The sequence below is a fragment of the Tachyglossus aculeatus genome, chromosome 23 (genome assembly GCF_015852505.1).
Source record: "Tachyglossus aculeatus isolate mTacAcu1 chromosome 23, mTacAcu1.pri, whole genome shotgun sequence".
Classification (NCBI taxonomy): domain Eukaryota; kingdom Metazoa; phylum Chordata; class Mammalia; order Monotremata; family Tachyglossidae; genus Tachyglossus; species Tachyglossus aculeatus.
Genome location: NC_052088.1, coordinates 35577168 through 35604921, shown reverse-complemented (window position 1 = coordinate 35604921; position 27754 = coordinate 35577168). Strand labels below are relative to the sequence as shown.

At 44.2% G+C, this 27754-nt stretch overlaps 1 protein-coding gene across 1 annotated transcript in view; it reads left to right on the top strand.

Moving 5' to 3' along the window:
- Positions 1–27754, top strand: part of ARL15 (ADP ribosylation factor like GTPase 15) — a 440798-nt gene that overhangs the window by 303558 nt on the left and 109486 nt on the right. The gene's annotated exons all lie outside the window — the stretch shown is intronic.

Sequence of the window (27754 nt, the reverse complement as noted above, 5' to 3'; positions counted from 1 at the left end):
GTTCTAATCCCGGCTCTGCCACTCATCTGCTGTATGACCTTGGGCAAGTCACTTAATTAAGACTGTGAGCCCCATGGGGTACAGGGACTGTGTCCTACGTGGTGACCTTGTATCTACCCCAGCATTTAGAACAGTGCTTGGCACATAGCAAGCGCTTAACAAATGTTATTATTATTATTATTATTATTATTATTATTATTATTATTATTATTATCCCTCTCTTCATCCTAATCTCTTCTCTGAAGTTCCCTACTGCTCAACTGCTTCACGAGTCAAGAAGTGAGAGAAAAGACAGGAACTCCCTGGCTCTTGGCCTTGTTTTCTGGGGGCAAAGATCAGGGGCTATTCATTCAATTCATTCAATCATATTTACTGAGCACTTACTGTGTGCAAAGCACTGTACTAAGCACTTAAGCACTATAATAATGATGATGATGGTATTTGTTAAGCGCTTACTATGTGCCAAGCACTGTTCTAAGCTCTAAGGTGGATACAGGGTAATCAGGTTGTCCCATGTGGGGCTCACAGTCTCAATCCCCATTTTCCAGATGAGGTCACTGGCACAGAGAAGTTAAGTGACGTGCCTAAGGACACACAGTTGACAAGAGGCAGAGGCAGGATTAGAACCGACGACTTCTGACTCCCAAGCCTGGGCTCTTTCCACTAAGTCACGCTGCTTCTCATTCTACATAGTGTACTAACTACTTAGTACAGGCAATGGCCTCCCCCAAAAAGTAGCTTTCAACGTCCCCCACCAGCAACAGTGGGGCAATCTTAGCTCAGATGGAGATTTCAGGATGAAGTTTCCTTGTACAGAGCTAAAAATAGTCCTCAAGCTTCATCTTGGTTTTGGAGTAGAGAGCATTTCTACCAACTATTCTGTTGGACTCTCCCAAGTGCTTAGTACAGGGCTCTGCACAAAAGAAGCACTCAATAAATAGCAATAATAATGGATGATACTTGTTAAGCACTTACTATGTGCCAAGCACCATACTTGTACAGAGCTAAAAATAGTCCTCAAGCTTCATCTTGGTTTTGGAGTAGAGAGCATTTCTACCAACTCTCCCAATTTCTATTGGACTCTATTGGACTCTCCCAAGTGCTTAGTACAGGGCTCTGCACACAAGAAGCACTCAATAAATAGCAATAATAATGATGGTACTTGTTAGGCGCTTACTGTGTGCCAAGCACCATACTAAGCGCTAGGGTGGATACAAGCAGTTTGGGTTGGACACAATCCCTGTCCCATATAGCGCTCAGTCTTAATCCCCATTTTTCGGATGAGGGAACTGAGGCCCAGAGAAGTGAAGTGACTTGCCCAAGGCCACACAGCCGACAAGTGGGGGGAGTCAGGATTAGAACCCTTGACTTTCTGACACTCAAGCCTGGCTCTATCCACTATGCCATGCTGCCATGGAACGACTGGAATCGCATGGAGGATGAAGAGATGTCTGTTGGTTTAATTGCTAGGGATAGTCTCATTCATTTATTCCCTGCTGTATCAAAAAAGTCATGCGACTAACTTCCCCATATCTTTGGAGAAGCAGCGTGGCCTAGTGGAAAGACCACCGGGCTGGGAGTCAGAAGACCTGGGTTCTAATGCCGGCTCAGCCAGTTGTCTGCTGTATGACCTTGGACAAGTCACTTAACCTCTCTGTGCCTCAGTTCCCTCATCTGGAAAATGGGGATTCAATACCTGTTCTCCCTCCTACTTAGATTGTGAGCCCCATGTGGGACCTGATTATCTTCTGTCTACCTCAGTGCTTAATACAGTGCTTGGGACATAGTAAGTGCTTAACAAATGCCACAATTATTATTATTATTATTAAGTTATTGTAAGCTGCCAATATTGCCATCAATATAAGTTCAGTGTTTTCAATTACCCAAGGAATTCTGAAAATTTCCTTGCTAGTTCTTTTGAAACTCCTGGTTGAAGTTCTTTAGACCTGAAGATGGATTTATATTTAGGTTTTGTCAGACTAGTTTTAACACACTACCTTAAATTTCTGATTGGTGTTGTAACAGATAGCATCTGAGACCTGCTAATTTGCTCTTGAGACGTGAGAAGAATTGAATAATTATGAAGTGTTTTGTAGATGAAGGGGTCTAATGCTTTGTTAGGTATTTTGTGAAATTCCGAGTGTGAAATCATCAAGCAGTTGCCTTTTAAGTGAAAACGGTGGGTTCTTAAAATGATACTTGTTATTTAAGTTTATACCCAGAGGCCTAGGTGTGCAGCTTTATCCAGACATGGACAATTGGATGCCTCTCTGTTACACAATGTCTGTGTCTGTGTAAGCGGCACCTAAAGTTAACATTTTTCAGAGGGAGAAAGGGGTTCATTATTATCTTTATGCTCTTGGCAAAAAAAAAAAAAAGAATCTCATCAGTGATTTGAAGCAGCATGGGATTTGAATAATTAATAAAGTATGCGTGGTCTACTAATTGACCAGTAGTATCCTTTTATCTGTGGATCCATTGTACTATCTTTGCTAGATTGTAGATTTTTCAGGATAATTTTTCCTGTTGTTAGTATTGGAAATTCTGATAGTATTTCTTTTAGATCCACAGAAGAGCATATATTAGACTTCCAAAATGGGTAAAATTGGAATGTGAATATTTGTAAGAGTAGGTGTGTTTGGGAATTCAGGCAGACCGGGGGCCAGGGGTTTTCCAAAACTTTCCAGAGCCCATCTAACATCATGTTGAGCAGAATTTAGGAAATGCTCCTAATGAAGAGTAAGTATCACTCGGGGGGTGGGGGTGGGGGGGGGGGTGACCAGTACTGACTCATTGAGCACTTAGAAGCAAAGCATGCTAATTTCTGGAGTGAGATCTGGTAGCTCCTTGGCATGCTATAAAGGCAAAATGACTTGCTTTCCTCCTTTGTCTAAGAAAATGTATAACAACCTAATTTGTTGCCTTTTAAAATATCATGGCAGGTGTGTGTGTGTGATGTGTCTGTATACATATACATATATATGTAGGATTTTAATTAAAATGTGTTCCAGGCACCTCTGTGAGAAGCTGCACAGACAGCTCTTGAAATGGGATAGGGATAAAATTTTCATTTACATCTCTTTCTCACTCTCTCTCTTTCTGAGAGACATATATATACATGTGTGTATACACATATGTATAAATATAATATAGATGTCTGTGTGAACTAAGTGGAGTTGAACTTTTACTCATAGAGTCTAGCAATAAAAATGCAAGTGGTTTATAATGACTGGAAAGTTGCCAGAGAACAAAGAACCCAGTAGAGTCAAAATGTAAAGAAATTGATCCTTTTCCCTCACTAGTTTAGTCTGTGTGCATTATCTGGAAGTGTGCAATTTATAGACAAAACAACATAGGGAAACATAATGGCTGAAATCCACTTTTGGTCTTTTTTTATTTTTGGAAAAAAAAAGAAAGAATGAAACTTTGCGCTTACCATGTTTGTTACTACCTTCAAGACCATAGGACTAGACTTTACGGTTTGTTTAGCCGGGAAGATGACAGACTAGGGGGATGGTGAGGGGAGCTTAGTTTTGGAATGTAAATACATGTAGGGCTCGTCTTCTTTTGTTTAGCATCTCTTTAAACTAAGACAAAAAAAAAAATCAGTGAATGAATGAATAGCAGCATGGCCAAATACCTAAATGTTTGAGTTAAAATTTTTGGATGTTTGAAATCCTATTTGGATCCTTTTCCCAGATCGCAGTGCATTCATATGCACTCGGCGGGGAACTTCATGGAGAGAGGCACATTTGAGCAGAAGGCCTTTGACGGTGCCTTTTTCTTAACTTGTGCCTTTTCTTCTCTGGAAGAAAGTAATGGCTTAAGTCTGACTGAAGAACAGTCTTTTTTGTATGTTCCTCCTAAGGATTTACTTATGGTTCACAGGTTTTTTTACCCGCTATCTATGTCTGCAGTCTTTGGGTTTCAAACAGCAGATATCCAACTTCAGCCTACAGGAAACACCAAATTAAAGACTTAATGACATACTACCGAAAGCATTCAAAAGGTGACAAATTATAAAGCAACTCACCCAACTTCTAAAATGAAAGTTTGGGAAGGGGAAAAAAAAACCATCGAACATTCGAGCAACTTGAGAAATAACGAGGAGTGGAGCTCTGCCTATAAAGCAGATCGAATGAGTGGTGGGTTTGGGATGGAATCTGGACATAAAAAGTCAGGCAAGGATATTTGGGTGGGCCCTTCAGTTTGGTGGGGGAAGGTGCCCAGCTGAAGATTTTTCTGGACCAAGTAAACGGGTTTGACGGTGATGTTGTTGATTACCGAAGCCTTGGCCGTTTTTCCTGGAGGCCAGAAAGGCAACAAGCTGTTATCTTGACCAATATTCGCCTGTCTAGTTTAAAATGGCAACTTTTTGCTTTTTCCTCCCCAGATCGCTCTGCCGTACACCAACCCATTCGAGTTTCCCTTGACTTAAGGGGTGTCTTTTGTCCTGTGGCCTGAACCCCGGGGAATGGGGTGAGAACGAGAGCGTCCAGGAGGTTAATGGGAGGAGGAGAGGACAGATGGAAGGGGAAGGAAAACCAAGTCTCCTCTTGACAAAAAAAAAAAAAAATAGTTTCAAAAGCCCCAGTCGCTGCTCCGGGGCCATTCTCTAGCCCTTCCTTTGGCAGGTTTCTCTCACAAAGGAACTGATTCCCCGTTCTCTGACGGAATGTAATCCTTCTGGGTGGTGGGGTGGGATTGCAGGACAATACCGCCGGGAGTTCTGGGATAATGAGATGGAACAGACTCTCTCTGCTCCTCCCCGGTTGCGCTGAGGAATTGTGCTCCGAGCTTGAAGTGACGCAGCCACACACAATCACCACCTCTCTGGAGGAGAGGCCAATAAAAAGAAGGACAGAGTTGATCCAACTGAAGCAGAAATAACATCCAATTCATTTCCCTCGGAGTTCACAAAAGCCCCAGCCAGGCACCAAAAGAAAATATGGAAAAATGTTTCCAACAAAAATCGCTCCCTTTGTGTTTCGGGAGGGCAGTTCTCAGGGAGATATAGTGACGGAAAGCCCAGGCTTTCTGCCGTTATTGTCATATTTTGGCTCCGGATAGGATCAACTGATATATAGACCAGTAGAGATTGGGGCCCACTTCTTTCTACCTACAGTTGAAATCCGAAGCAGGGTAGGGATTCCAAACCCCATCAAAGATAGAAAACTCATTGCTGGTTCCATTTTTGGAACCTCGGCCTGGGAATACCATTGCCCCAGCGACAAATCAGTCAATCAGTGGTATTTATTGAGTGCTTACTGGGTGCAGATTACTGTACTGAACGCTTCAAAGAGTACAGTACCACCGAGTTGGTAGATACGTTCCCTGCCACTGGAGCTTAGAGTCTAGAGGGGGAAGACAGACTTTAAAATAAATCAGTGAAGGAATACCTGAGGAATAAGAGATCCAATGATACCGGAGTAGCAGCAAAACATAGTGGATATAGAGCACAGTCCTGGGAGTCAGAAGGTCTTGGGTTCTAATCCCAGCTCTGCCACTCGTCTGCTGGGTGACCTTGGGCTAGTCACCTTACTTCTCTAGGCCTCGGTTACATCACCTTTAAAATGGGAATTGAGACTGTGAGCTCCACGTGGGACAGGGACTGGGTCCAGCCTGATTTACTGGTATCCACCCTAGTGTTTAGTTCAGTGCCTGGCATGTAGTAAGTGCTTAACAAATACCACAATTATTATCATTATTATTATTATTCCAAATCCTCTTTGGAAAGCGTTCCTTTGTAACTTTTGAAACTTTGGCCGAGTCCAGCTTTTCCTTGTGTACTAGTGTAGAGAGCAGCGTGGGTCAGTGGAAAGAGCCCGCGCTTGGGAGCCAGAGGTCATGGGTTCTATGGCTCCGCCACTTGTCAGCTGTGTGACCTTGGGCAAGTCACTTAACTTCTCTGTGCCTCAGTTACCTCATATGTAAGGTGGGGATTAAGACTGTGAGCCCCACGTGGGACAACCTGATCACCTTGTATCCCCCCCAGTGCTTAGAACAGTGCTTTGCACATAGTAAATGCTTAACAAATGCCATTATTATTATTATTATTATTATTACTGGATTCCAGCAGCTTTGGCTCACCCAAGCTTCTGGCTATGCTTTTGACCCCTAGATCTCATTCTCCTACATCCCAGGGCCATGAAGGCCATTCTCCATACTGCAAGCTCCTCAGGGGTAGGGAATGTGTCTGCTAACTAGCTTGTATCTACCCCAGCACTTAGAACAGTGCCTGGCACATAGTAAGCGCTTAACCAATATCACTATTACTATTATTATTGTGTTTCCTCTCCCAAGTGCTTAGTACAGTGTGCTGCATGAAGTCGGCGCTCAATAAATGGATTGACTGATGGGGCGGGTCAGTTTAATGAACAGGTTGTCTAATAATAATAATAGTTGTGATGTTTGTTAAGCACTTACCATGTGCCAGGCATTGTAAGGTGGATACGGGCAAATCGGATGTGAAAGGGTCTCTGTCCCACTTGGGGCTCACAGTCAAAATCCCCATTTTCCAGGTGAGGTAACTGAGTCCCAGAGAAGTGAAGTGACTTGGCCAAGGTCACACGGCAGACAAGCGGCAAAGCCAGGATTAGAACCCATGACCTTCTGACTCCTAGGCCCATGCCCTTCCTTTTTGGAGTCGGTTGGACCAATTTTTTGGACATCATTCCTCCGAGTGAGGCTTCTTAGGATGGGCTTTTGTGGAGGTGGGATTTCAGTCCCATTTATAATAATAATAATAATGGTATTTTTTAAGCGCTTACTATGGGCCAAGCACTGTTCTAAGCACTGGGGACGATACAAGGTAATTAGGTTGTCCCAGTAGGGCTCACGGTCTTAATCCCCATTTTGCAGATGAGGTAACTGAGGCACAGAGAAGTTAAGTAACTTGCTCCAGGTCACACAGCTGACAGGTGGTGGAGCCGGGATGAGAACCCATGACCTCTGACTCCCAAGCCCAGGATCTTTCCACTGAGCCACACTGCTTCTCTTTGGACATTTAAACTGTCCAAATTAACTAGATCAGAAGCACTGTAAGGAAGAACACCGTGATCACAGTTCTAATGAAAATGGTATAGAAGTATCCTTCCTGTCTGTTCCCTGCATCCTGGACTGGAAGCTCATTGTGGGCAGGGAACATCCATTCAATCGTATTTATTGAGCGCTTAATGCATGCAGAGCACTGTACTGAGTGCTTGGAACGTACAGTTAGGCAACAGAGACAATCCCTACCCAACAATGGGCTTCCAGTCTAGAAGGGAATATGTCTGCCAGCCCTTACAGTCTACTCTCCCAAGTGCTTAGTACAACGGTGTTTTGCATATTTTGTAAGGGTAAATATAAAATTTTTAAAGTGTCCTTTACACGATGTAGTCCTTGCCACAAAGTGGTGGTGCTCCTGAGAAACAGAAAATCCACATCAAGCTGAACTGTGGAAGAAAAAGGAAAGTTTTAAATATGTATATTATTCCTTTTGTTCCTTATAATAGTTATTTTGTGCTCAGTTAGTCGTGATCAATTATCTGGATATGATCATTTTGATTTACAATGGCTTGTGTTTCTGTAGTTCCCATAGATAAGGGGTCACTATTCCTGATGTCTTCTTTGAGTATGAGGCATAACTATGTATATGAAAATATACATTCATTCATTGTCACGTTTATTGAGCACATAGTGTGTGCAAAGCACTGTACTAAGCGCTTGGATGAGTACAATATAATAATAATAATGGCATTTGTTAAGTGCTTACTATGTGCCAAGCACTGTTGTAAGCACTGGGAGGGGATACAAGGTAATCAGGTTGTCCCACGTAGGACAACCTTAATCCCCATTTTGCAGATGAGGTAACTGAGGCATAGAGAAGTGAACTGACTTGCCCGAAGTCCCACATCTGACAAGTGGCGGAGCCTGAATTAGAACCCATGACCCCTGGTTCCCAAGCCCGGGCTCTTTCCACTGAGCCACACTAATAACAGACACATTCCTGCCCACAACAAGCAGGTAATACATATTTCTGAAGATGATTTTTGCAGAGGAATTAAAGAGCTTGCCATCATTATGTCACTGTCCTTCACAGGCTTCTGTGAGGTAAATATGATACAGGTTTTATTAACTCATTTTAAAAACGGGTAAGTGATCTAACCTCTATCTCAAGTTGGCCAAGGCCAATGGTAGGTTAGTTATAAAAGTGTACATAAAATATGGGGTTCTAAACCTCAGAAAGAGTGGTAATGCATCCTCTATCAAGCGGGGGCATGTTTTGTGGGCAAACATGTAGATTTTTAGACTTTAATTTTACAACTTGAAAGGCATCACTTACATAGATTTTGAACGACATAGTGATCCGAAAGACAGCTCCTCTCCCCTGCTTCAAAGCCTTACTGAAGGCTCATCTCCTCTAAGAGGCCTTCCCAGACTAAGCCCCACTTTTCCTCATCTCCCACTCCCTTCTGTGTCACCCCGACTTGCTCCCTCTGTTCTTCCCCACTCCCAGGCCCAAGGCACTCATATTCATATCTGTAATTTTATTTGTCCCTCTGCTCTTTCCCCCTCCCAACCCCAACGCACTTATGTACATACCTGTCATTTTATTTATTTGTATTGATGTCTGTCTCCCCCATTCTAGACTGCGAGCTCATTGTGGGCAGGGAATGTCACCGTTTATTGTCATGTCGTACTTTCCCAAGCATTTTCCTCTGCACACAGTAAGTGCTCAATAAATACGACTGCACGAATGAATGAACTATGTATATTAGTGCTTGCATTTCTGTCACAGTGCTGCTTCCCGGCTCCAACTCTTGTTACTGAGTGACCTTGGGCAACTCATTTCACTTTTCTGGGCCTCAGTTCCCTCGTCTGTAAAATCTGGATTAAGACTGTGAGCAATCTGTGGGAGAGGGACTGTGTCCAACCCAACTCTCTCATATCTACCCCAGCGTTCAGAACGGCATCTGGCACATAGTAGGCGCTTAACAAATACCACAATTATTATTATGATTCCGGATCTATTTTGGTGGATTTCATGTCCACTTTGAAATTACTACAGTTAGATTTTTACCCCTTCCACAGAACCGCTTACAATAATTTTGAAGGCTACTGGGTAGGAGAAAGTAGAAGCCAGATAGCCTTGGGTGAAGTGCTTGACTTCAAGCACAGGGAAGCAGCGTGGCTCAGTGGAAAGAGCACGGCTTTGGAATCAGAGGTCAGGGGTTCAAATCCCGGCTCCTCCAACTGTCAGCTGTGTGACTTTGGGCAAGTCACTTAACTTCTCTGTGCCTCAGTTAGCTCATCTGCAAAATGGGGATTAAGACTGTGAGCCCCCTGTGGGACAACCTGATCACGTTGTAACCTCCCCAGCACTTAGAACAGTGCTTTGCACATAATAAATGCCATTATTATTCTTATTAACTTGGTGAACTATATAGCTGTTGTCTTGCATCAAAAGAGCTTCCTAACCACCTGACCTGTGATCAGAGAATAAAGTCAGTTAGTCAATCCTATTTACTGAGCATTTACTGTGTGCAGAGCACTGTACTAAGCACTTGGGAGAGTGCCGTAGAACAGGCACATCCCCTGCCCACAATGAGCTGGATCTGGTAATACCAGAGAAGCGTTTTGGCCTAGTGGAAAGAGCAGGGGCATGGGAGTCTGGGAACCCGGGTTCTAATCCTGGCTCTGCCACGTGTCTGCCGTGTGACCTTGGGCCAGTTGCTTAACTTCTCTGTGCCTCCAGTACCTCGTCTGTCAAAAGAGGATTAAACCCTCCTCCCTCAGACTTAGACTGTGAGCCCCAAGTGGGACAGGGAATGGGTCTGACCTGATTATCACGACCCTCCCCCAGGGCTCAGTACAGTGCTTGGCACATAGTACTGGCACACAGCTGGAGAAGCAGCGTGGCGCAGTGGAAAGAGCACGGGCTTCGGAGTCAGAGGTCATGGGTTCACATCCCGGCTCTGCCAGCTGTCCGCTGTGTGACTTTGGGCAAGTCACTTCACTTCTCTGTGCCTCAGTTCCCTCATCTGTAAAATGGGGATGAAGAGTGTGAACCCCATGTGGTACAACCTGATCACTTTGTAACCTCCCCAGGGCTTAGAACAGTGCTTTGCACATAGTAAGTGCTTAATAAATGCCATTATTATTATTATTATATTATTATAGTAGGCACTGAGCAAAACCACAATTGTCATTACTGAAGACAAGATAATAATGACAGTGAATTTGTTGGCAGGGATAAGAAAGGTGAACCTCCCCATCTCCGACTGTAGACTGTAAGCTCATTGTGGGCAGAGAGTGTGTCTGTTTAATGTTGATTTGTACTCCCAAGCGCTTAGTACAGTGCTCTGCACATAGTAGGTGCTCAGTAAATACGATTGAATGATTGAATCCTTGTGCTTTGCTTCCTGGTTATATCCTCTCAGGAGAAAGTTTGTAATACTATCCTAAGCTGGCCAATGCAAATGAAAGGCACCCGTTTTCAAAACATTCCAAGTACTGGGATTCTGTCCAACTTGATCATCTTATATCTACCCAGCGCTTAGTCCAGTGTTTGGCACAGTGCTTAACTGGTACCATTATTATTATCATTATTGTTTTCTCCAACCCAATTGAATTTCTAGACCTTTTCCCTGACATGTTTTTATAAGTTTCATATTTAAAGTGTTCCATCCTATTGTTTTCCTTTTGTAAACCTCTAAATGATCCTGGAACCGCAAGGGCACGTTACAGATCCACAGTGGAGCATTAAAAAGTCTTGGTATTTAATGAACAAGACAGCTTTTTGCCAACCTAGGGTCGCCAGTGTCTTTTCTAGGGGGAATGAATTCTAGAAGATTAGAAAAAATCTCTCTGGATACAGCTCATAGACGTTTGGGGAAAAATTGTGAAAAACAAAGAGGAAGCATAGGGACTGGTAAAAGGTTTCAACCGTCCTCTCTTTCGCCTGACAAAATATCAGTCAAACTATTCCCCTGGGATGTGTAGCATCTGGTAAAACTGCTGCAGTAGCTGCAGACTATCATTCGCTTTGGAAAAGAAATGCGTAAACAAATCCGTTTAAAAGAAGATATCAGGGGGGCCCTTCTCTCCCCGCCCCCCAAAAGAAAGGTCTGATTTTGAAGAGTGCCAGAAAGAGAGGTCAAAAGTCTGAGAGCGATGCGGCCGCCAAAACCTTACAACTACAAAACAACCACCCATCGGAATCACATTCAACTGCTTCGGGTTTGATTTGGGCGATTATAGACACTGTTTTGAAGGCAGTTCAATCACAGTATCGTGAGCGGACGTTATCGTGATTACTAGGTGCCATCCATCCATCCACGCACAGGTTTGTGTTACCTTGCAGGCACTTTCAATAAGGTTTTGAAGCGGAGTAGAGTCTTTGTCTGTGGGATTTTAGGAAGGAGGGCATTCCGGGCCGGAGGCAGGACGTGGGTGAGAGGTTGGCGACGAGGCAGGTGAGGATGAGGTACAGTGAGAAGGTTGATATGAGAGGAGTGAAGCTTGTGGGCTGGGTTGGAGTAGGAGAGTAGCAAGGTGAGGTAGGAGGGGGCAAGGGGATTGAGCGTTTAAAGCCGATGGTAAGGGATTTCTGTTTGATGCTAAGGTGGAGGGGCAACCACTGGTGGTTCTTGAGGACTGGGGAAACATGGACTGAACGTTGTTTAGAAAAGTGATCCGGGCAGCTGAGTGAAGTACGGACTGGAGTGGGGAGAGACAGGAGGCTGGGAGGTCAGTGAGGAGGCCCATACAGTAATCAAGATGGGAAAGGATAAGATAATAGTCTATTTCCACATTTTTGCCACGAAATGACCCAAGTGTTGGAGTTCTGAGCAGGATTTCCTTGGATCTCTTTAAGGGATGAGAGCCTTTCACCTTCATTCGGCACCAGAACCATCAGTCATCAGTTAGTCAATCTTATTTATTGAGCGCTTACTCCTTGCTGAGCACTGTTTTGTTTTGATGTATATAACTGTCATTTGGGTTTAATGCCAGTTTTAGTGGCAGTCATATTAGTATTGTGTGTGTGTGTGTTGTGTATCTTTGTGTGTATGTATGTATCTTTGTGTGTAAGAGAGATAGAGAATGAGAGTGTGTGTGTGTATGAGAGAGAGAGAGAGAGATTCCCGGCCCCTCCCCATCATGTAAAAGTATGATGGTCTCTCTTAATAATAATAATGATGATGGCATTTGCTAAGCACTTACTATGTGCAAAGCACTGTTCTAAGCACTAGGGGTTATAAGGTGATCACGTTGTCCCATGTGGAACTCATAGTCTTAATCCCCATTTTACAGATGAGGGGACTGAAATTCATAGAAGTTAAGTGACGTGCCCAAGGTCACACAGCAGACATGTGGGGGAGCCTGGATTAGAACCCATGACCTCTGACTCCCAAGCAAGGGCTCTTTCCACTGGAGCCACGCTGCTTCACTCTTGACACTGTAGCGTTTGTTATCCATCTCGGTTTGTGGATGTATGTGTGTATACGCATGTGTAATAATCATTATGGTGTTCATTAACCGCTTACTATGGGCCACACACTGTACTAAGCGTTGGGGTGGATACAAGCAAATTGGGTTGAACACAGTCCCCGTCCCACGTGGAGCTCACCGTCTCAATCCCCATTCTACAGATGAGGGAACTGTGGCCTAGTGAAGTGACTCACCCAAGGTCACACAGCAGGCCAGGGACGGAGCCGGGATTAGAACTCGTATGTGTGTTTGTGTGTATGTGTGTGTGTAACTGAGAGACAGACAGACAGACAGACAGACAGACAGACACACAGACACACAGACACTGTGGCGCCATGGCTTAGTTGGTTAAAGCGCCTGTCTAGTAAACAGGAGAACCTGGATTTGGATTGCAGTGGGGGTTGGTATGACAATGGTGTATTCCACTCTTCTTTAGTCCAGTGCTCTGCACACAGTAAGCGCTCAATAAATATGATTGAATGAATGAATGAATGTGTCAAGCACTGTTCTAAGCGCTGAAAGGTTTAAGGTCCCACCGTGATTTGAACTCGGATCGCTGGATTCAGAGTACTGAATCCTGTCTACATGTTTTCCCCTTCTAGACTGTGAGCCCCCCTTCTAGATTGTGAGCCCGCTGTTGGGTAGGGACCGTCTATATATGTTGCCAACTTGTACTTCCCAAGCACTTAGTACAGTGCTCTGCACACAGTAAGCGCTCAATAAATACGATTGAATGATCAAATGAATCTCCAGCTCTGTCCCATCATTTGACACAGTTGCATTTGTTGCCCATGCGACCTGAACACTTTGTGCTCCTCCCTCTTGGCATCATGGTCTTCTAAAGTCCCTTTTCTAAGGAGAATAAGAATAATTATGGTACTTGCTAAGCACTTACTATGTGTCAAGTTCCTTTCCTGTGTGTTGGACATCTTAGAAAAGCATTCGGAATTTACTTCCGAGACGGTATAACTGGGAAGCAAAGCACGAGGGTGGGATGCCAGCGGTTCAATGATCTTATCCCTGCTGACGCCTTCACCGACAGTTTTTGTCTCGTCTTCAGAAATGGTAGTAATAATTGTGCTATTTGTTACTGTGTGCTGAGCAATGTACTAAGCACTGTGGTAGGTGCAAGGTAATCAGGTTGGACACAATCCCTGTCCCCTGTGGGCCTCACTGTCTAAGTAGGAGGGGAATCCCCATTTTACAGATGAAGAAACTCAGGCAAAGAGAAGTTAAAGGACTTACCCAGGGTCACACAGCAGATGTGGCAGAGCTGGGATTAGAACCCAGGTCCTCCAACTCGTAGGCCCTGGCTCTTTCCACTTGGCCCTGCTGAACCTGCAGAATGTTCCTTGGGTTTATTATTATTATTATTTATTATTATTATTATTTTGGTTCAGTTTTCAGCCTTTATCTCTACCAAGCGAGGAGACTAGGAACAGCATAGCCTAATGGATAGAGCACAGGCCTGGGCGTCATAAGGACCTGGGTTCCACTTGTCTGCAGTGTGACCTTGAGCAAGTCACTTCACTTCTCCGTGCTTCAGTTCTGTAAAATGGAGACTAACACTGTAAGTACACTATTCATTCATTCATTCATTCAGTCGTGTTTATTGAGCACTTACTGTGTGCAGAGCACCGTACTAAGTTTTTGGGAGAGTACAGTATAACAATAAACAGAAGCTCTCCCTGCCCACAACGAGCTCACAGTAAGCGATCAATAAATACGATTGAATGAGTTTGCAGTCTAGAGATGGACCCTGTCCAACCTTCTGATCTTGTATCTACCCCAGTGCTTAGTACAGTGTCTGGCACATATTAAGCGCTTAACAAATGCCATAAAAAAGATGGTCTGGCTGCATCCAGTTTGGAAAAGGGAGAGCAGGCGCCTGGGGAAGATAAACGAGGACACGAGTCCTCCAACAAAATTTGAAGTTGTCCCTGCTGACGCACATTCCACGACACTCAAAGATTGACTCTGAAAGGCCAAAGATTGCCAAGAACTCACAGTTCTTGAGAAATATCTGAAGATTGGAAGACATCCAATTAATGCCAATATTCTTTTTCCAAAGGAACAAACCGTCCTGGAAGCTTGACTGCTCACTCTGGAATATTATTGGGAAATTTTTTTTCTCCTTTTTCAAAATGCATTATTCCCACCTTGAAATGACCAAGTTCTGTAAGATGAATCAGGTGGGCTTTGATGACCGACAGTTGTTTTAGGTCAAGGTCAAGGAGTATACGTGATTCATCTTGATTAAGGTCAGTTTGGTGATTCCTCTTCTAGACTGTGAACGCGTTGTTGGGCAGGGATTGTCTCTGTTGCCGTATTGTGCTTTCCAAGCGCTTAGTACAGTGCTCTGCACCCAGTAAGTGCTCAATAAATAACAATTGAATGAATGAATGAATGATTCCCTTGTGTACGATGTGATCGTTCATTTGTTTGGAGAAGCAGCGTGGCTCAATGGAAGAAGCACGGGCTTCGGAGTCAGAGGTCATGGGTTCAAATCCCAGCTCCGCCAATTAGTCAGCTGTGTGACTTTGGGCAAATCACTTAACTTCTCTGGGCCTCAGTGACCTCATCTGTAAAGTGGGGATTAAGACTGTGAGCCCCACGTGGGACAACCTGATCACCTTGTATCCTCCCCAGCGGTTAGAACAGTGCTTTGCACATAGTAAGCACTTAACTAATGCCATCATTATTATTATTATTATTGAGCGCTTACTGTGTGCAGAGCACTATACTGAGTGCTTTGGAGAGTACAGTATAACAATTAACAGACCCATTGCCTGCTCACAACAGTTTACAGTCAATCATCAGTAAACTAGAAGAGCAAATCCAATACCACACAACTCTGGATTACAGTTTCAGCCTCCTTTCTGACCTCCCAGCCTTCCGTCTCTCCCCACTCCAGTCCATACTTCACTCTGCTGCTCGCATCCTTTTCCCCCAGAAACGTTCTGTACCTACCTCTTTCTGCTGTGTGACTTTGGGCAGGTCACTTAATTTATTTGGACTTCAGTTTCCTCGCCTCTAAAATGGGAATTAAATGGGCCTTTCTGCCTCCCTCTTAAATCACAAGCCCCACATGAGTCAGGGACTGTGAACACAATGAAATTCAGTAAGGGAAGGAAGCGCAGGGAATGATGCCAGAGATGAAAAATGAGTCAATCGAGCATATTGATGGAGTGCCTACTATGTGCAAAGCACTATATTAAGCGCCTGGGGGAGTCCAGTACACCAGGGTTAGTAGGCATAGTCTCTGCCTTCAGCGATCTTTTGGGATCCACAAAGGTTTTCCACCAAGTTGAGTTGGACTACGTGGAGGCTGCTTTGTTCAGGTCCAGCCCTGGCCCACTGCTCAGTCAATCAGAGAAGCAGCGTGGCTCAGTGGAAAGAGCTCGGGCTTTGGAGTCAGAGGTCATGGGTTCTAATCCCAGCTCCACCAATTGTCATGTGTGTGACTGTGGGCAAGTCACTTCACTTCTCTGGGCTTCAGTTCCCTCATCTGTCAAATGGGGATTAAGACTGTGAGCCCCACGAGGGACAACCTGATCACCTTGTATCCCCCCCAGTGCTTAGAACAGTGGTTTGCACATAGTAAGCGCGTAACAAATGCCATCATCGTCATCATCATCAATCAGTGGTATTTATTGAGTGCTCACTGTGTGCAGAGCACTGTGAGATGGAGAGTATGATAGAACAGAGTTGGTAGACAGGCTCCCCGCCCACCAGGAGTTTAATAATAATAATGATGGCATTTATTAAGCGCTTACTATGTGCAAAGCACTGTTCTAAGTGCTGGGGAGGTTACAAGGTGATCAGGTTGTCCCGCGTGGGGCTCACAGTCTTCATCCCCATTTTACAGATGAGGTAACTGAGGCACAGAGAAGTGAAGTGACTTGCCCAAAGTCACACAGCTGACAATTGGCCAGTGCAGTGGTAATACCCTTTAGTCAATCAGTCAATCAGTGGTATTTATTGAGCACTTACTATCTTGTGATCTCTTGTTCTCCTTGGAGCCACTGGTATTCCGCGAGTTTCTCTCTGGATGAGAAGCAGCGCTGCCTAGTAAAGGAACATGGACCTGGGAGTCAGAGGACATGGGTTCTAATCCTGCCTTTGCCAATTATTTGCTGAATGACCTTGGGCAAGTCACTTAACTTCTCCGGGCCTCCGTTTCCTCAACTGTAACATGGGGATTAAATACCTGTTCTCCCTCCTACTTAGACTGTGACTCCCATGTGGGACAGAAACTGTGTCTGATCTAATTGACTTGTACCTACCCCAGTGCTTAGAACAGTGTTGAACACATTTTAAGCATTTAACAAATACCATTAAAACAAAATGAGATTTGGGAAAATACACTCAAGGCCGTCAGTCAATTGTATTTATTGAGCGCTTGCTGTAATAATAATAATGATGGGATTTGTGAAGCGCTTACTATGTGCAAAGCACTGTTCTAGGGGAGATTACAAGGTGATCAGGTTGTCCCATGGGGGGCTCACAGTCTTAATCCCCATTTTACAGATGAGGTGACTGAGGCACAGAGAAGTGAAGTGACTTGCCCAAAGTCACACAGCTGACAATTGGCAGAGCCGGGGTTTGAACCCATGACCTCTGACTCCAAAGCCCGTGCTCTTTCCATTGAGCCACTCTACTGTTTGCAGAGCACTGTATTAAGCGCTTAGGAGAGTACAATATAATAGACACATGCCCTGCACATAATGAGATTAAAGTCCAGAGGCACTGTAAGGTCATTTCTATACTGTAAACTTGTTCAGGGCAGGGAGCATGTCTGTTACGCTGTACTCACCCAGCCGCCTAGTACAGCGCTCTCCACTCAGTAAGCGCTCAATAAATATCGTTAATGATGATTACGCTTGAACCCGTAAAGGCCCCAACAAGTGCAGCAGACAGTAATCCAGTCAAAATGAAGAATTGAGCAGGAAAGCAGTGAGTGCCTTTTCTCTCCCTCTCTCTCCTTCCCTCAAAATGGTCAAGGAATAAAATTTAAAAAGTCCATTCCAGATTTGGAATTTCAACCACAAGGGCATTCGGGTTCCCAATGAAAAGTGTGGGATGTGTGGCCATATATGCGGTGAACTTGTAGATCAATGCCAAACCACCGAAAAAAAAAAAAAAAAATAATAATAATAATAACAATCATAATGGTATTTGTTAAGTGCTTACTATGTGCCAAGCACTGTTCTAGATACTGGCGGGAGATACAAGGCAATCAGGTTGGACACAGCCCCTTAAGCTAAAGATCAGTCACTGAGCCATGCCTTTCATGTTCACAACTTTGACTTTAGTCACTGCAAAATTGAATTTTTTCCTGAATGCGAGAATTTAGTTCAGAGAGGGAGGTTTTGGATGGGCCTGTAGACAGGCACTGCTGAGCGTCCTCGGACTGCAATTTCAAATGCATTTACAACAACCAAAAACATGTCAGTCAATCAGTTGTATTTATTGAACACTTACTGTATGCGGCACGCTGTATTCAGTGTTGTACGCTACAACAGAGTTGGTAGACAGAGTCCCTGCCCACAAGGAGTTTAATTTAACAATAATAATAATAATAGTAATAATAATAATATGATAACTTGTTCAGCGCTTACTATGTGCCAAGCACTGTTCTCAGTCCTGGGATAGATACATGTTAATCAGGTTGGAAACGGTCCCTGTCCCACATGGGGCTCACAGTCTTAATCCCCATTTTACAGATGAGGGAACTGAGGCCCGGAGAAGTTTTGGTACTTGCCCAAAGTCACACGGCAGACATGTGGCAGAGCCGGGATTAGAACCCAGGTCCTCCCAGGACCCTGCTCTATCCACTAGGCCATGCTGCTTTACAGTCTAGAGGAGGAGACAAATGCTAAAATAACTGTGAGCTCATTGTGGGCAGGAATGTGTCTGTTGTTATATTGTACTCTCCCAAGTGCTTAGTATAGTGCTCTGCATGGTGTAAGCACTCAATAAATACAATTGAATGAATAAATATGTGCATAAGTTCTGCAGGGCTGAGGGTGGAGTGAATGTCAAGTGCTTAAATAATAATAATAATAATGGTATTTGTTAAGTGCTTACTATGTGCAAAGCACTGCTCTATGCGCTGGGGAGGTTACAAGGTGATCAGGTTGTCCCACGGGGGGCTCACAGTTTTAATCCCCATTTTACAGATGAAGGAAGTGAGACACAGAAGTTGTGTCTTTCCCAAAGTAAATCAATCAATCAATTGTATTTATTGAGCACTTACTGTGTGCAGAGCACTGTACTAAGCGCTTGTCACAGCTGACAGTTGGTGGAGCTGGGATTTGAACCCATGACCACTGAGTCCAAAGCCCGTGCTCTTTCCACTGAGCCATGCTGCTTTAAGAGAACAGACCCAAGAGCAAGGGTGGTACAGAAGGAAGAGGGAGTAGGGGAATTGAGAGTTTAGTAGGGGAAGGCCTCTTGGAAGAGATGGGATTTTGTGAAGCAGCATGGCTTAGTGGAAAGAGCGTGGGCTTGGGAGTCAAAGGGCATGGGTTCTAATCCCAGCTATGCCGCTTCTCTGCTGTATGACCTTGGGCAAGCCACTTAACTTCTCTGTGCTTCAGTTACCTCATCTGTAAAATGGGGATTAAGCCTGTGAGCCCCAGGTGAGACAACCTGATTATCTTGTATCTACCCCAGAGCTTAGAACAGTGCTGGGCACACAGTGAGCGCTTAACAAATACCGTCATTATTATTATTATCTGAATAAGGGGGGGGGAAAGTGATGGTCTGTGGTATTTGAAGAGGGAGGGGCTTCCAGGCCAGAGAGGATCCTTGAGACTGAGGGACAGAGAGTAATTTGGTGTTAGAGGAGTAAACCCTTTGAGGACTGGGTTGTAGTGGGAACTCAGTGAGGTAAGTTGGATGGGGCAAGACGACTGAGTGCTTTAAAGCTGCCGGTAAGGAGTATCTGTTTTGGGCAGAGGTGAATGGGAAACCACTGAAGGTTCTTAAGGAGGGGGGATGTGGACTGAACATTTCTTCTTTTAGAAAAATGATCTGGGCAGGAGTGAGGTAAGAACTGGAGTATGAAGAGACAAGGGGTAGGGAGATTGGCAAGGAGGCCGATGTAATAATCAAGGCAGGATAGGATAATAATTCTGGGATTTGTTAAGCTCTCACTGTGTGCCAGGCCCTGTACTAAGCTCTGGGGTGGATACAAGCACCTGTCCCTGTCCCATGTGGGGCTCACAGTCTCAATCCCCATTTTATAGATGAGGAAACTGAGGTCCAGAGAAGAGAAGTGACTTGACCAAGGTCACACAGAAGACAAGTGGCGGAGGCAGGATTAGAACCCGTGACGGTCTGGCTCCCCAGGCCCGTTTTCTATCCACTCCGCTGTGCTGCTTCCACTAGGATAACTGCTTGGATCACTGTAGAAGCCGTTTAGATGGAGAGGAAAGGGCAGGCTTTAATGATGTTACAAAGATTGAACTGACAGAATCTGTTGACAGATTGAATGTGTGTCCTAAGCTCTTCACAAATACTACAATTATTGTAGTATCATCCAGTTACAGTGTAAGGAGACGGGAGAACCGGTATGGAATCCCCGTTTCCCAGATGAGAAAACTGAGGACCTCCGCCAAAGTGAAGTGACTTACCCAAAGTCACTCAACAGGCCAAGCAGCAGAGCTGGGATTAGAACTCAGGTCATGTTGATCGGGAGGGCCCTTTGCCGAGCCCCACTGGACAGGAGATTTACCCATCAACCAAGAAAAAGTAACTGAACTCCAGTTTACCCATCAACCAAGAAAAAGTAACTGAAGGTCAGGATCTGGATTTCAGTTTACAATGGTGTTAGACCTGTTTGTGGCTGTGTTTTAGTCTCTCCCTCGTTTTGACTTGGGGTCAGGAAGTTTCTTTCTGACATCTGCGTTTAGGGTCATCAGATCACAAACCTGCTGTTGTGCCTGCCGGTTTCTTCTGTTTTTTATTATTATCATCAGATTCCATCGCAGATTTGGATGTGCAGAACACATTAACGATATTCCTTTAGCCATGCGATATGGATGGTTTCAGGCCGGAACTCCACTTAAGTGTCCTGACAGGATTCACTAGGTCTTAATGCCAAATGCAAACATCACATGTGAGTTCTTAATCAGCTTAAACCTATTTCAAAAGCTTAGGCATCTCTCTTCCCATCTAATCGATAGAGCAAACAGATATTTTAAATCCAAATCGGCAGGTCTGTATTGCGTCTTTATGGGACGTTTTCTCTTTGTCGAACCGATATCGGATCTTCGAGCTGTAATCCAGAAACTAGGGGAGCAACGAAACTTGGCAGTAGGATTCATTCATTCAATCATATTTATTGAGCATTTACTGTGTGCAGAGCACTGTACTAAGTGCTTGGGAAGTACAAATCGATATGATGGTGCGCAGTTCGCAATTACCTCAACTCTGTGTGTGTTTATTAGAAATTTATTGCCGAATTGTACTTTCCAAGGACTTAATACAGTGCTCTGCATACAGAAAGCTCTCAATAAATACGATTGAATGAATGAATCATCATCATCATCAATCATATTTATTGAGCACTTACTGTGTGCAGAGCACTGTACTAAGTGCTTGGGAAGTACAAGTTGGCAACATATAGAGACAGTCCCTACCCAACAGTGGGCTCACAGTCTAAAATGAATGAATGAAATAAAGCATTTCGGGAGGCTGTTTGGCTTGGCCGTGAGGACTTATTTTGTCCCCACGAATTTCTATGGTTGACTTGCCGAGGTTCCCAACATTATGGTCATCCTTCACCTCATAATGATTCCTTGATATTTCATATACAGCGTGGCTTAGTGGAAAGAGTCCGGGCTTGGGAGTCAGATGTCGTGGGTTCGAATCCCGCTATGCCACTTGTCAGATGTGTGACTTTGGGCAAGTCACTTAACTTCTCTGTGCCTCAGTTGCCTCATCTGTAAAATGGGGATTAAGACTGAGAGCCCCACATGGAACAACCTCATTGCCTTGTATCTACCCCAGCGCTTAGGACAGTGCTTGGCACATAGTAAGCGCTTAACAAATACCATAATTATTATTATATGCAGAGTTTCTTCTTGGTAAGAAAAGGAGCGGGTCCTCCAGCACTCCAATAAAGAGTCCTGTCATGGGGCCCAACCCAACCAATATTTTGATGTCAGCTGATCCGACCCCAGCTGGGCTTGACCTGACTGAAGAAGCAGTGTGGCCTAATGGCTAGAACTCAGGCCTGGGAGTCGGAGGACCTGGGTTCTGATCCCGGCTCTGCCACTTGTCTGCTGTGTGACCTTGGGCAAGTCACTTCGATTCTCTGGGCCTCAGTTCCCGCATCTGGAAAATGGGGATTAAGACCAAGCCCCATGTGGGACAAGGATTGTGTCCACCTGATATCCTTGTATCTACCCAGCATTTAGAACAGTTCTTGAGAAGCAGTGTTGCTCAGTGGATAGAGCACAGGCTTGGGAGTCCGAAGGACTTGGGTTTTCAATCCCGACTCCACAACATTTGTGCTGTGTAACCTTGGGCAAGTCATGTCACTCCCCTGGGCCTCAGTTGCTTCATCTGTAAAGTGGGGAGGGAGAGCATTGAGCCCCATGTGGGACAGGGACTGTATCCAACCTGATCAACTTGTATCAACCCGAGTGCTTAGAACAGTGCTCGGCACTTCGCAAATACCTTTATTATTATCATTATTATTACAGAGTACGTGCTTAACAAATACCACTGTCATCATTATTATTATTTCAACAATCAATCAATTAATGGTATTTATTGATGCAGAGCAGTGTCTTAAGTGCTTGGGAAGCTACAGTACAGCAGAGTGAATAGCACATCCCCTGTCTACAATGACCTTACGTTCTTAGGGAGGCGGGGAGACAGACATAATAATAATGACGATGGTATTTGTTAAGCGCTTACTATGTGCCAAGCACTGTTCTAAGCCCTGGGGGAGATACAAGGTAATGAGGTTATCCCACATGGGGCTCACGTTCTTAATCCCCATTTTACAGGTAAGGTAACTTTCATTCATTTGTTCATTCAATCGTATTTATTGAGCGCTTACTGTGTGCAGAGCACTGTACTAAGTGCTTGGAAAGTACAATTCGGTAACTGAGGCACAGAGAAGTGAAGTGACTTGCCCAAAGTCACATGGCTGATAAGTGGTGGAGCTGGGATTAGAACCCACAACCTCTGACTCCCAAGCCCGGGCTCTTTCCACTGAGCCATGCTGCTTCTTTGACTTCGGATAAATGATGGTAGGGAAGTGGTTCATTCATTCATTCAATCGTATTTATTGAGTGCTTATGGTGTGCAGAGCACTGTACTAAGCGCTTGGGAAGTACAAATTGGCAACATATAGAGATGGTCCCTACCTAACAAGGGGCTCAATCTGCGTGGCTGTATGTCGGCCCAGAGAACGGACGAGTCCTGCCCTGCCTTTTCAGCGGACAGGATGACCAGACAGGATAATCAATCAATCAATCAATCATATTTATTGAGCGCTTACTGTGTGCAGAGCACTGTACTAAGCGCTTGGGAAGTACAAGTTGGCAACATATAGAGACAGTCCCTACCCAACAGTGGGCTCACAGTCTAAAAGGATAGTCAACTGCAGGCTACCTTCCTAGGATGTCAACCACCTTCCTCGCCTTACATGCTTCAGTAACAAACTACTGATGTGTCGCTCGGTCTGTCTGATCCCGAGACACTCTGGGACTAAGGTGTGCTGAATGCCGCTTCTGGAAGATCTTAGGTTCGAGCCACCGTCCGTCCGAAAGTTCTCCGGCGGCGAATCCAAGAACTGCCCTTCATTTATTCATTCATTCATTCATTCATTCGTATTTATGAAGCTCAAACTGTGTGCAGAGCACTGTAATAAGCACATGGGACAGTACAATGCAATAATAATCATAATGGTGGTATTTGTTAAGCACGAACTGTGTTCAGAGCACTGTACTAAGCATTTGGGAGAGTACAATGCAATGATAATAATGATGATGGTATTTGTTAAGCGCTTACTATGGGCCAAGCACTGTTCTAAGCTCTGACATTCCCAGCTCACAACAACAAGCTCACAATTTAGAGCGGGGAAGACAGATATCAATACAAATAAATAAAATGACAGATCTGGACAAAAGTGCTTTAGGGCTGGGAGTGTCAGGGGGAAAGAGCCAAGGGAACAAGTCAAGGTGACGCAGATGGGAGTGAGAGATGAGGAAAAGTGGGGCTTAGTCTGGGAAGGCCACGATTGGTAACTCAGACCTGAACAGTACCCCCCTACCAGTCATTTGTTCAATTCAGTGATATGTATTGAGTGCTTACTGTGTGCAGAGCACTGTACTGAATGCTTGGGAGTGTACAATACAACCTCGACCACTATATTGGCTTCTCAACCTTCATTTGAATGACTAAAATGGGTGCCTGAGCATGTGATTAGTAATGGATTAAAAAATCATAAGAGAGATATACGGGACTGTCAACTTGTGGGTAGGGAGTGTGTCTGTTTATTGTTATTTTGTACTCTCCCAAGCACTTAGTACAGTGCTCTGCACACAGTAAGCACTCAGTAAATACAGTGGAATGAATGAATGAACTCTGTTGTATTGTACTCTCCCAAGCACTTAGTACAGTGCTCCGCACACGGCTCTCAATAAATACAATTGAGTAAACTCTGTCGTACTCTCCCAAGCACTTACTTCGCACACAGTATGCGCTCAATAACTGTGATGGGTTAATTGATTGGGACGACAGGGAAAGACCTGCGAAACAAAACTTGTAGTCTTTGTCGAAAGAATTTCCAAATGCGCGCATCTGTTAGCGATCAGTGTCTTGACTTAATAGACAAGTTTGAAATTACTGATGATGCTGATGTGCTTCTGATTTCGTTTTTGCAAAACAGATGAATACATTTTCTTCCAAAATGTGTTCCCAATCCTATTTCTTGGCAGGACTCTAGCTTTAGTCTCAGCATGAGTAAGGAAGGCTTCCCAGGTCTCCTTACCCTGCCTAATAGATTCATTCAATCGTATTTATTGAGCGCTTACTGTGTGCAGAGCACTGTACTAAGTGCTTGGGAAGTACAGATAGATCTCAACATACTGTACACTGTACCGAGAAGCAGCATGGCGTAGTGGATAGAGTCCGGGCCTGGGACTCAGGAGGTCATGGGTTCTAATCTGGCTCTGTCACACATCTACTGTGTGACCTTGGGCAGTCTTTTAGACTGTGAGCCCGTTGTTGGATAGGGATTGTCTCTATCTGTTGCCGAATTGTACTGATTATGCTGAGAGTTGTCATCCCTCTCGATCTGTTTTTCTGTCTCCCCCTTTTAGACTGTGAGCCCACTGTTGGGTAGGGACTGTCTCTATATGTTGCCAACTTGTACTTCCCAAGCGCTTAGTACAGTGCTTTGCACACAGTAAGCGCTCAATAAATACGATTGATTGATTGATTGATTGATCTGCCCCACTGACCTAGCGTTCAGTCTTTACTGTTCCTTCTACCACTCGCTCTTCCTTCCTTCCCTCACCAGTCCTCAGAATGTTCATAATAATAATAATTCATAATAAACTCTGGTATTTCTTAAATGGCATTTATTAAGCGCTTACTATGTGCAAAGCACTGTTCTAAGCACTGGGGAGGTTTCAAGGCGATCAGGTTGTCCCACAGGGGGCTCACAGGCTTCATCCCCATTGTACAGATGAGGGAACTGAGGCACAGAAAAGTTCAAGTGACTTGCCCAAAGTCACACAGCTGACAACTGGCAGAGCTGGGATTCGAACCCATGACCTCTGACTCCAAAGCCCGTGCTCTTTCCACTGAGCCATGCTGCTTATTTGTTAAGCGCATATTTGTGAAGCACTTACTGTGTGTCAAGCACCCCCGTTCTAAGTGCTGGAGTAAATATAAGGTAATCAGGTCAAACACTGTCCCTGTCCCATGTGGAATTCAAAGTCTTCATCCCCATTTTACAGACAAGGGAACTGAGGCCCAGAGAAGTGAAATGACTTGCCCAAGGTCACGCAGCAGACAAGTGATGCAGAGGGATTAGAACCCACCTGTCTAAATGTTTTGTTTTGTTGTCTGTCTTCCCCTTCTAAACTGTGAGCTTGTTGTTGGGTAGGGACCGTCTCTATATGTTGCTGACTTGTACTTCTCAAGCGCTTAGTACAGTGCTGTGCACATAGCAAGAGCTCAATAAATACGATTGAATGAATGAATGAATGAACCCAGGTCCTTCTGACTCCCAAGCCGGTGCTCTATCCACTAAGCCACGTGCCTTCTTACCTCCTCCAGTTGCCTGCTTGTGACCTCAGATGAGTCATTCAGATTATCTGTGCCTCGGTTTCCTCCTTTGTAAAAATAGGGATAAATATCTGGTCCACCCTTTTAAACTGTGGGAAAAGGTCTACTTCATATCTGATTTTTTTAATATACTTGGCATGTAGTAAGTGCTTAATAAATATCACAATTATTACTATTACTCTTATTATTACCTGGATCTAACTCAGTGTACTTCATTATGATGTTTAATGAACTCTTCAGGAGCCAGTCCAGTAATAATAATAATAATAATGATAATAATAATAATAATAATAATAATAATAATAATTGTGGTATTTGTTAAGCGCGTACTATGTGCCAGCTCTATACTAAGCACTGGGTTGGGTTGGTTACAAGCAAATCGGGTTGGACACAGTCCCTGTCCCACATGGGGCTCACAGTCTCAATAACCCATTTTCCAGATGAGGTAATAGTAATCTAGCAACTGTCCAATAAACCACATTGGTGGGAATGGTGGCCAGGGAAGATGTCTACAAACTCTGTCAAATTGTGGGATCAGTCAATCAGTGGTATTTACTGAGCACTTACTGTGTGCCTATCACACAGTCTTAAAACCCATTTGACAGAGGAGGTAACAGAGGCACAGAGAAGTGAAGTGAGTTGCCCAAGGTCACACAGCAGACACGTGGTAGAGCCGAGATTAAAACCCAGGTCCTTCTGACTCCTGGGGCCAGGCTGTATCTACTAGGCCACACTGCTGTTCCAGTAAGCAGCCCCCCAGGATATGCATTTCAAAGCCCTGGGGAGAAAAAAATGGATGACATAAAATATTGAAAATAAAAAATTTATTTCAAAACTTTATTTTTTTAAATGGTATTTATTAAGTGCTCACTATATGCCAAGCGCTGTTCCAAGCATTGGGATAATAATAATAATGATGGTATTTGTTAAGCACTTACTATGTGCAAAGCACTGTTATAAGCGCTGGGGGATATACAAGGTAATCAGGTTGTCCCACGTGGGGCTCACAGTCTTCAACCCCATTTTACCACATGAGCTAACTGAGGCCCAGAGAAATGAAGTGACTTGCCCAAAGTCATGCAGCTGACAAGTGGCGGAGCCGGAATTAGAACCCACGACCTCTGACTCTTCTAGACTGTGAAGCCGTTGTTGGATAGGGACCGTCTCTATATGTTGACGATGTGTCCTTCCCAAGTGCTTAGTACAGTGCTCTGCACACAGTAAGTCCTCAATAAATACGATTGAATGAATGAATGACGCCCAAGCCTGTGCTCTTTCCACTAAGCCACACTGCTTTTGTATACTAGGGCCATTTGTCTTTTAGGTTGGATATACAAAGATGAATATAAATCCCGAAGCAGCTGGAGAGACACATGTGTAAAGTGGTTCTGGCTAACTTTTGACGTGGCATTGACATCTCCCCTCAAAATCCTCTGTTTTTCCATTCCCGAGGATCGAATATGGTCTATATCATCAGGACAACTTTGTAAAGGCCCCGAAAGAAACGAGCAGTGAAAAGGAAACAGTTTAAGATCTCGAGGATGGTCTTCATCTCAATTGGAGCTTGATTTTGAGTCTGTTGGTGGTCTCGAAGCCAGCTCAAGCGGGAGGGGAGTGTTGGGGAAACAGAAAGAGACCCATCTCCATTTCCCTCTTGTTAAATGTACATTATCAAGGTTCGAGTTAAAATGCTTGTAAGATAATTGGAGCCCTAGGAGGTACTTTGCTAGGAAGTTAATTCAGCCCTGCGTTCCCTAGGGAAGATAATTTTTGTTAAAAAACAAAAAGTAAAAATGTGTTTTCTCATGTAATTATGTAACTGACATCTTTATATAATAATATATTTGGGTGGTCTGTTCCAGAGACACTTAGTTTGTTAGGAAACATTACAGTTTCCACGAGCAATCACTTACTCCTAAATATTATGAAAGAATTTGGTATTGTTGTATTGCATCACTGC